Below are 10336 nucleotides of genomic sequence, written 5' to 3'. Positions count from 1 at the left end.
ACAGTGGTACAGTGGGGCTTTGACTGTTTGGTTTAGTTTAGTAAATTTAAGCCAGCAGAAATATTATAAGGTAATTACACTCGAGTTAATCTCTAATTGGATTTTGGTTTTGCTGGCAGGATCACTAATTACCCTAATTAGATGGCAATTTGATAAATTAGTAATATTTGTTCTTTTAAGACCAATTACAAGTTGGTAAATTACTTAATTATTCTGTTAATCAATTAAGTGGAGTTGTAAATTACTTAAGAGTCTGATTCTTTCATTAAATATAGAGCAAATACCTACCTAAGAAATTTTCTTCAATCCATCACACTAATGATGTCATAATTGGCTCCAAATCATTTTTATGATGTCCAAATTGGTTCATACGGATTGTTTATAAGGACTTAAAATTTCATTTATATTAATTTAATGACTTGACAAAGGCGTTGATAACTTGATATCAGTATTAATTAAGTAAACAATTTTTAAGGTCGCTTTTTTATATATTCAAGACCTAGCCATCTCTCTCTCTCTCTGCTAGGGTTTCTCACCGAATTTATTTTGACAAAACTCCTCAAATCTAACCTAGAATCTCATGGAAAATTCCTTTGCTAATCTCATGGCTGTCTCCAATGACTCCGCCAGTGGTCTCTTGGTCCAGCAGGGACGGCGATGCTGCAGGACAACCATTGGTATATGGTTGGTCATCTGCTTGGTGAATCTATATAATAGGCTTATCTATTTTAAAGGGGTGAATTTTCATTTTTGTACTGCTTACTGAATCTATTTTTTTTTTTGAGTTGAAAATGTCACACTTTTATAAAGTTCAGCAAGCAGTACAATAACGACTTGCCCATAGGGACGTCAGAAGAAGCCATTACATAGAGCACACTACACTAGCACACCCCTCACACAAGCGTACTACTCAGCACACCCCTAGCACACCCACCTTTTAGTATTAAGCTCAGACAAAGAAAAATTAGAGCTCTGAAGAAAATTAAAAAAGACAACAGAGCCCCAAACTTTCTTCGCGTGCTTTCCCGCTCAAGCCAAGAAAAACACAGACCCACCCTCTTTTTGGACAAAAAGAGAAAGGCCCACTACTAAATTAAAAAATAAAAACATAGGCCAACAACGAACCCGGAGCCCAACAGAAATGGACCATATCCAAGGCCCAATTTCCGCAAACCCTAGAGGAGAAGACAGCCCTGGTGTTGCCGCCGCCACCTCCATGTGGGCCCAAAACCTAGCACTGCTGCTGCCGCCACCCTCTGGGAGACCCCCGCCATCGCCATGGAAGCTACTGCTCCCATGGAAACCATTGCTGGCGTCGAAGAGATCGCCGCTGCACAGGACATACTGCACAATTGGATCCGAATTCGAGCACCGGACCGCCGACAAGCAAGACCGATCCACCATTAACACCATCAGAGCTATGTAATCCCGAGCAAACCAACCTGGATAATCAAGGCGACGACCACCACAGGTCCAAGCACCACCGACGTCCGCAGGCCAAACACCGCTGAATTCCCCAGGCCAAACACCGCTATCCATTCGCCCCACATCACAAACAGTCCGATCCAATCTCAGATCAACACCACCATCACCATACCCAACGCCGGCGATGAGCAATATTAGGCAGAAGCACAGGAGCAAGGAGCCCCGACAAGAAATCCCGCCGGCAGCACCAAGAAGTAAACTAGAGAAAGGAGGAAAGATACCCTTCGCAGTCAAAAGCACAAGACTGACACCACCCGAAGATAGTCGCCGTCGAGAAACCTCCCTTGCGGGAGTCAGAGAAGAGAGCATCGTCTGTAATGACGGGAAACCTGTTTTTTTAGCCTTCTGCTTACTGAATCTATATAATAGGCTTACATATTTTTATCGAAAAAGGTTGAATTTTTAAAATACTTAAAATTGATTTTCCTTCATTAATTAAACTCTAAAAATCTATAATTTGATATATAATGGTTAAAATGATCCAAAAACAAAAGGAAAAATTGAAACAAAGCAAATTCAAAAACAAAGGGATCAAGCCCAGTACCATTTTGTTTGGTGGCATAAGTCTTCTCTCTGTAAGTGGGAGGTCGTGAGTTCGACTTACAATTTGTTGATTCATGTGCAGATTGATGTACGTATTGAGGATGTAATGTCATTTTATAGTAATAGCTAGCATAGTTGGTTCATTCAACTAACATTACTATGCAATTCTTGTAGTGATTCAAGAAACTTATTCCAGTGATTCAAGTGACATGCTTACAATACTGTTTGTCCAAAACCCTAGCCTCTTTGTCTAAATTGATTGCTTAATCATTATGTTTTTCGTTCTTCTGTAGTGTATTATATTTTTTCATAACTTCTGATGTCCGAGTATTAAGTTCATATGAGAATTGTAACTGTGAGCATCGGTGTTTTCGATTAATGTAGATACCTCTACTAGCAAGGCTATTTGCTGCATCACCAAGCATAAGTAACACTCTCTTTGGGACACCCACAAGCCATGGTGAGGCCCAACCGCTACTTGCATCTTGTAGCCCTATGTTCAAGCTACGCCACGGTATCCGGAAGTGGCAAATCCGTCGCCGGGAAGCCACCTTCCCGGCCTTGCCAACATGCCCTCACAAACTAGGCTTTCTACACTAGAATAGTTATCTTTGTTTGTCCCACATCGAAAACCATGTAAAGGAAGAGCACTCCTTCACCTATAAAAGGAATGCCTCCTCCCACTTAAACACCATCCCATTACATCTTTTGTAATCCCCTTGAGCCGCAAGGCTCAACACACTGGTGTAACATTCAAGTGGACGTAGTTTCCCGCTAAGGCGGGAGACGAACCACTATACATCTTGTGTCACTCTCTCTCTCTCTCTCCCTCTCTCTCTAAAGCTAACTAGAGGCCCCTCGGTCACTAACGTTAACAATTAATTTTTATTCTGTGGGGATAACAAAGATACATAGATCCTCTTCAAAAAAAACACAAAGATAAATAGATTTGTCATGTTGTTAAAACCAAAAGAACTCATTTCAGCATGTAGTTCACTCATAATGGTTCGAAGGGGTCCCGACCCCCCTACAATTTTGGTATATTTGAATTAGGACTAAATTCAGTTTACTTCCATGAGATTTTTGGGTCAAACTTCATGTTAGTCTCTGTGGTTTCAATTTAATCAAAAACACCCCTAAATTTTCTAATTTCATCAGCCGTGTCCAATTTCACTCGCTCTGTCCAAATTGGACGTTAACTAATGATGATGGGGCCCAATTTAGGGGTTAAATTGTTAATTTGACAATCCATGCAGTCAACGAGTCACCATGGGGTAGGAGTGAAATCCTTTGATCATCTTTAAAATATATATATATATATATATATATCCTATCCAGAGCGGAGCTCCGCTTTGAAATTAACATGTGAAGTTCGAGTTTTGGGTCACTTTTCGGTCGCAGATCCACATCTCGACCGTTCAGTTTTTAGATACTAGTGTATAGATCATCTTTGCAAATTTTCAGCCAAATTGATGATCGTTAAGGTATCTAACTCGCTTAAAACGAGTCAATCTAAAATGGGCACCATCGTCGTTAAATAACTTTCAATTTGGACGAAGCGAGTGAAATTGGACACACTGATGAAATTAAGAAGTTTACGAGTGTTCTTGATTAAATTAAAACAAAAAAAAACTGACATGAAGTTGGACCCAAACCTTAAGAGAGTAAACTGAATTTAGTCATTTGAATTAATATATTAATTAGGCCTATAAAAATTGAAACGTAAGCTTATGAAGCATTAGGGACCCCCCCCCCCCCCCCCCCAAAATCTTGTAACCAAATCAAATTATGAGTGTAAAAAATAAATGAATTATAATATTAAAAAACAAAATTTTAATGGATTGATCTTAAGTCTGTAATTACTTTCTTTTGTTTTTTTTTTTTTGAGGAAACAGAGTCAGGCTCCATATATTTCAACGACGTCACTGCGTCAATCTAGAGGAAATCGAAAAACCCTCATAATACAAAGCGATGATCAGGTCTGCACAAAGCAGAATACAAGCTGCCCAAAGCAACCAAATTATTACTACCCAACAAAACTGAAACCTAAAGGAACTGCAGAAAAGAAAACAAGAAAATAAATCCCTAACCCCACCCTATCCCGAAGATGGAACCACTGTCTTGAGCATTTTGACGCCTAAGACCCATATGGTGTATATCGCAACAAATCAACACAGTCACACGGTAACATCCAAGAGACAAGATAGGGTTAGACTACCCAAAAGGCTACCTCCCCAAAAGCCTAGACCAGCCCAAACTCGGTGAAAAAAAAAGGAGAACTGGGCCCACAACTAGACCCAGTTCACTAGGCTGCACAACACAACCCAGCAAGGCAGAGGCCCAAGCCCACTGCCAAAATCCAACTTTCTCACACCGCCCAGGCCAGCCCAACCTTCTCGGAAGGCAGCCCCGCCTTTCACCATTCATGTGGCCTCCATCGCTCCTCCACCATCCCTGGGTCCTCCTTGAGTCTAACCCAAAAGCAAAGAGCGATAAACAGAGGCACCCGCTCCGCCTAAGAGCCGAGACCTCGACCTCCGATCTGAAAGCAACAGGTGGTGTCGAGCCTCCGCCGGAGATCAGTGAACCTCCGCGAATAAAGCCCTGCACCACCACGGATCCGAGAAGAAAATCGAACCCGAAGCCTTAATCCACCACCCTCACAGCCACAACAGTAAGCTGCAGCAATCGGAGCTGGTCACCACTGGATCGAAACACACCTCACCCTCGAAAGCTTCAACTGAAAGCCGCCGCGAATCGGAGCCGCACCACCTCGAAATGGGCATTCGAAACAATCCCCAGAATCCAACGTCGCCAAGAAAGGATCTGCTCCGTATTCTCGCCGTCGCCCTGGTCTGGACACCGCACGGTCGCCGCCGCCACACGAAACCCTAGGTTTCGGCCTCTCGAGGTCGCTCTGTATTGCTCGGAGGACTCCAAGTCCTATCTCTCATGGATTAATTACTTTCTTTTGTTGGTTTGATAGTAAAGTAATTAATTATCAAACTAAAACAAAGTAAAGCAATAAATGAAAAAATTAGTCCATTTATAATAAAAATCCAAGCATACACTTCGGGGAAAATCGATCGACTTCATATATTTATTCAACAGTACATTTCTAATTTTCACGAGTTTTTAAATCTCTTTTCAGGTTTAGGAGGTGTTTAAAATATAATTTTGTTTGATTTTAAGATGAGAATAATTCCTATAATTAACAAGTTTGTAATCTTTAAAAAGACAAAAATACAAAATTTTTGAATTTAGTACTTTGTTGTTGAATTCCAACATTGTGATTGTGTATATATACTACTGTAATGTTTTGGAACCCCCTCCCCATTCAAAACCTAATTCCGCCTTTAGTCTCCTCCTAATGGTCCTGAATATATAATTAGTTGGCAACGAGAGGAATCTGCAAGTGGTTTTGAAAATTAAAGATGCTAATTTGTCTGAATCTGCAAAAGTCTCCTCCCCTACAACGTCCTCGATCAGATCGATATTTTAACGCTGTTGTCCGGATTCCAACCCTCTGTCTCTTTTCATTCATTATCTCCCTCAGTTCCTGAACTTCTCTATATCTTCTTGTTATCTTTTATATCTAAGTTTTTTTTTGCTGTTTCTTCTTTCCTTTCTAGTTCGTCTCTTGCTTGTTATTGAGACATATATTGTTTTATTTTTTTGTGGTTTTCAATGGCCTCAAGCTCCCAACTAGCATATGCAGCATCAATTCCTTCGTCAGCTCCTCGTTGGAAGTATGATGTGTTTTTAAGTTTTAGGGGTAGAGATACTCGCAAGGGTATTACATTCGAATTATACAATCGACTGCAAAATAGTAGTGGAATTAAAACATTTATGGATGACCAAGACCTTGAAGTAGGGGATGTTATTTCTCCTACTCTCCTTACGGCAATTGAAGAATCAAGGTTTGCAATTGTAGTTCTCTCACTAAACTATGCTTCTTCTCCATGGTGTTTGGTGGAACTTACAAAGATATGTCAATGCATGAAAGACAATAATAGAATTCTGCCACTTTTTTATCACGTCGATCCCTCTGATGTACGATATCAGAAGAGGAGTTTTGAGGAGGCTTTCACTAAGCATGAAATCTCTGGGCGACACAGAGAAGAGGTGCAGCAATGGAGAGATGCTTTGAAGAAAGTGGCCAATTTCTCTGGTTGGCATACACAGAATTATAAGTAAGAATCATACTTGTGGTTTTGGTTTATTATTAATATTATTAGTTTACCTGATTATATGACCCTTAATTCTTCCTTGCAGAACTGAAAGAGAACTTGTTGCAGCCATTGTGGAATCTATGTGCAGTAAAATACAACCTAGTGAAATTGAGTTTACAATGCCCAAGGGAGATTTTGAAGCATATGAAGCAACAACACAAGCCATGGATAAGGTTATGAAGGCGCTACAAGATGATGAGGTCACTGTCGTAGGAGTCTATGGAATGGGAGGTGTCGGAAAGACGACCATGGTGGAACATGTCGGTGCACAAGCCTGCAATACTGGGCTTTTTGATCATGTTATTATGGCCCTTGTATCCCAAAGCCCTGACTTCAGTAAAATTCAAGGCACATTGGCAGATCTGTTGGAATTGAAATTAGAGGGGGAGACAGAAGTTGGAAGAGCTCGTAGATTACAGAAGGAGATAATTAGTAGAAATAAGATTCTTATAATCTTGGACGACATTTGGGAGATGATAGACTTGTCAAGAATAGGAATTCCTAGCTATGACCAGCTCCAAAGACGCAATTCCAAAGTCCTTCTCACCACAAGGAGATTTAATGTTTGTCATTCCATGGAGAGCCAGTCAAGCATCCCTCTCAATATCTTATCAGAAGAAGATTCTTGGAAATTGTTTGTGAAGAAAGCAAGAAAGTCTTTTGAAAATTCGACTAATTTCTATGATATTGCAAGGAAGGTAGCAAGAGAATGTGCTGGTCTACCAGTTGCGTTGATAGCAGTTGCGAGGGCACTTGGAGATAAAGATTTGGATGAATGGAAGGAAGCAGCTCGACGACTGAAGGCTTCTCAACCTGTCCACCCTGAAGATGGGAGAGTTGTGTTGAAATGTATAAAATTAAGCTATGATTACTTGAGATCTGATGATGCCAGATCATGCTTCTTACTTTGCTGCCTATTCCCAGAGGATTATGATATCCCAATTGAGGACTTGCTGGGGTATGGGTTCGGGAAAGGATTATTTCAACATTGCAACACATTGCAAGAAGCCAGAGCCACTGCTTATTCAGAGGTCAGGAACCTTAAAGCTTCTAGCTTGCTTTTGGCGGGTAAATATGACGAACAGGTTAGGATGCATGATGTCATTCGGGATATGGCCATACTAATTTCGTTCTCTGAAGACGGCCAACATTTTTTTGTCAAAGCTGGTTGTGAACTAAAGAATTGGCCAAAGATCAATACACAGAACGGCTACTCTGCAATCTCACTGATGTGGAATGAAATCCGCAAGCTACCCGAAGAGTTGGTATGTCCAAAACTTCAAATTTTATCACTAAGGCATAATGTTGATTTAAATGAGATCCCAGAACCCTTTTTCTCATGTCCGAGTGCATTAAGGGTCTTAGATCTCAGTGACACTAGTATTTTTCTACTACCCCAATCATTTTAGTCTCTTAACCAACCTCCAAGCTTTGTATTTAGATTTCTGCGAGAAAATAATTGATATTTCCGTACTTGGACAGCTTAAGAAGCTTGAGATTCTTAGTATGAAAGAATATCCTCTCACAGAATTGTCGAGAGAAATAGGACGTTTGACCAATCTAAGGAAGTTGGATGTCAGTTTTGATAGTTCCCGGTTAGGAGGTATTGTCACAATTCCATCTGAAGTTATATCAAAGTTACGTAGATTGGAAGAACTGTACATGCTGTACTGTGGATTTTGGTATTGGGGGAGTAAAGTTAAGGGAGAAGAAGGAACTAATATTGGCTTTGATGAGATAACTGGCTTATCATACTTGAACATATTGACGGTTTGCATATCTGATGCAGAATGCATCCCTAAAACTGTTGAGTTGGATCCAAATTGGGTGTACTTTGATATATGTATCAGCAGAGGCAGAAGAATGGTACCTAGCCAGTCTCATTATGGTCATAATTTAAGATCTTTGATTCTTGACAAACCCATCAATACCTTACCTTATTGGTTTGTCAACGTGGTGACAAAGAAATCGGAGAAGCTAGAGTATGAAGACTGCAGGGATTTGAATAACATTCTTGTGGAATATGACCATGGGATGTTACATGGACTGAAGCATCTCTCTGTAAGTGGTCCTTGTAAGAAGTTGCAAGAGTTGATGAACACGATAACATGGGTTCCAAATAAACCTGTGTTCGAGAACTTGGAGGAGTTGCACCTGCATAGACTGGATTGCCTGAAGGAGTTATGTGTTGGTGAATTACTACCTGGGTCTCTAAGCAACTTGAAGGTATTATATGTCTCTGGTTGTTGTTATTTGGGGAATGTACTTTTACCATCAAAATTGTTACAGAGACTACCAAATCTGGAGAAACTAATATGTCATGCTATGGCTAGCATGAAATATGTGTTTGGATGTGAAGGGTTTGAGGCAGAACAATCAAATTTAAGAGAGATGAAGTTGTTGAATCTGGAGGCAGTAAGAAGCATATGTAATGTTCCAGCTCGATCCACCTACAATGTTCCAGACTCTTAAAAGCTTGTTCATTCACAAATGCAAGTCTCTGCGATATATTTTCACACATGATGTAGCTCAATGTCTTTTTCAATTGGAAGACCTTTTTGTAGAGAGTTGCCCTTGCTTTGAAGGAGTATTAATTTAAGCAAGCAAGGAAACAATGAACAACAAGAAGATCGTTCTTCCAAAATTGAAGAACTTAGTTTTGGTGGATCTTCCTGTGCTGTGCAGTGACAGTGATAGTGATACTATTGATATCAACTGTCCTTCATTGAATCACGTTTATGTGAAGGACTGCCCCCTCTTTCCATTTTCCACCTTTGCTTCTGAATTCCTCAGCAGGAAACAATTCCAACTCAATGATGAACAGCATTACTACTTTCTTCATAAGAGGTATGTCGCTAGCTGTGCCATAGACTCAATTTTCTTTTTCTTGTTAAAATTTGTTTGGTAACATCTATAATTCATTTGCTTTCCCAATCTTTTAATGGAAATGATTTCCCCACATCAGTTCATCAACCAAATTTTGCATTTTCTTTTCATTTTTACATTATTATTTGTTTGTTATCATTCTTGATGATAATAGATCGGTGAAAAAAGACAGCGCGCACTACACACAAAACTTCTTGTTCATGACGATTGCTTTGTTTCTCAACTCTACTAACTCAAATTACATGTATAAGATTGTATAGTTTGAAAGAAACTTTAAAAACAGGGTCCTTGTATACACATTATATATTCAATACATTACATTGGATCTTGATTCATCATTAATTTACTCTGATCTTCATTCTGGTTTACATTTTGCATTTGATTTAGGTTTACTGAATTATGTTTTTATTCTTTTCACTTTGATCGTGGAGTGTGGTATTGAGTTGACTGACACATTAATAATTACTGACTTATTTACCACTCTTATTTCACTTTGACTCTTAAGAATGCTGGAAGACTTTGGAGAAGACAAATAATTCTGAAGAGCAGTGAAGATCACAGAGAAAGACGAGAGAATTACCAATGGTAAGTCTTAATCTATCGCATGTAACGATGCATTTGCTCCAATTTCGCTATTGGGAGGTGCATATGACCATTCAAATGTCCTTTCTTTCTATGGAAATATTTCTTTAAGCTTGTAATTTTGCATAGAAATGGGCGATCCTTCATTAGTTCATACAAGTAAAATCAGTATTTGTTCTCACAATACTGAAATAATTGTTCGAGCTTATATATTTTCCTCAATTTCTTTGTTTTCTCCAGTCAAGGTGTTGAACATGAATGCTGTTGACAAAAAAAAACTGTGATTTTGTACCTATTTATGATCATTGGAGTGTGATTTTGTACCTGTGATTTTCTCAATTTCTTTATTTTGTACCGTTGTGGCTGTCCTTAAGTCTTGATTAATGAAACTGGCAAACTGCAGAATACAAAGAGGAGAAATAGAGCCTAAACCCCAGAGTACAATAAGCATCAAGAGAACGTCTCAAAATAATATCAGGAGTCTCTATAAAATCTATATATTCTAACATGTACCAACTAGCAAAGAGTAATCTACTAGTTACTTTATTTGCTTTGACAAAACGCTGATACAACGGAAAGATAGCTCGAACCTAAAACAACAATACAAG

At 39.4% G+C, this 10336-nt stretch overlaps 1 pseudogene; it reads left to right on the top strand.

Moving 5' to 3' along the window:
• The first annotated feature begins 5471 nt into the window (after nt 1-5471).
• LOC133721874 (probable disease resistance protein At4g27220) lies at nt 5472-9978 on the top strand (annotated as a pseudogene).
• The last annotated feature ends 358 nt before the right edge of the window (nt 9979-10336 follow it).

The sequence above is a fragment of the Rosa rugosa genome, chromosome 7, assembly GCF_958449725.1.
Source record: "Rosa rugosa chromosome 7, drRosRugo1.1, whole genome shotgun sequence".
Taxonomy (NCBI): domain Eukaryota; kingdom Viridiplantae; phylum Streptophyta; class Magnoliopsida; order Rosales; family Rosaceae; genus Rosa; species Rosa rugosa.
This window is presented reverse-complemented; position numbering and strand designations above follow the sequence as displayed.